Below are 632 nucleotides of genomic sequence, written 5' to 3'. Positions count from 1 at the left end.
ATGGGGCTGACGACGCACTGTCTGGCGTTGCGATTGCTCGCTGCTTTGCCCAGATGTCACGTCCTAAGAAGCGAATGCGTGCATGCCCAGTGCAATACGTAGACGATGCGCGTGGTGCAGAGGCGTGCGTATACGTAGCATTTGGGATTGTTGTGGTGGAGGTGTATCTGCTCCCGTCGCTGAGCGGTAGAGTCTGTGCGCGATCGTGTAGGGGCGGGGTGCGTATAGGCGTCCTCTGGCGCTGCGGTCGATTGCTGCTTTGCCAAGCGGGTAGGTGCTGAGAACCGGCAGCATACACTGGCAGTATAATCCGTGATATGGGTGCGGGTTGTAGAGGTGTATAGGCAATATTTGGGAGAGTGGTACTAACGATGGATGCGTGAAGCGTGTTGAGTTGCGGGGTTGTTTTGCGGGGGCCTAGGGATGCGACTAGCTAAGCAGTGTCTGGCGTTATTGCTCGCTGCTTTCACCAGGGGGTACGTCCTACGGAGCGAATGCGTGCATGCGCAGTGCAATACGTAGACGATGCGCGTGGTGAAGAGGCGTATACGCAGCATTTGGGATTGACGGGGGGGATGTGTCTCTCTTCGCATCGTGGAGATGGGGGGGTTTGTCCGCGATTGTGTAGGGCT

Source organism: Eimeria mitis, genomic scaffold, assembly GCF_000499745.2.
Source record: "Eimeria mitis Houghton genomic scaffold, Emh_scaff2950, whole genome shotgun sequence".
Lineage (NCBI taxonomy): Eukaryota > Apicomplexa > Conoidasida > Eucoccidiorida > Eimeriidae > Eimeria > Eimeria mitis.
The sequence above is the reverse complement of the archived record's forward strand: the minus strand, read 5'-3'. Positions refer to the sequence as shown.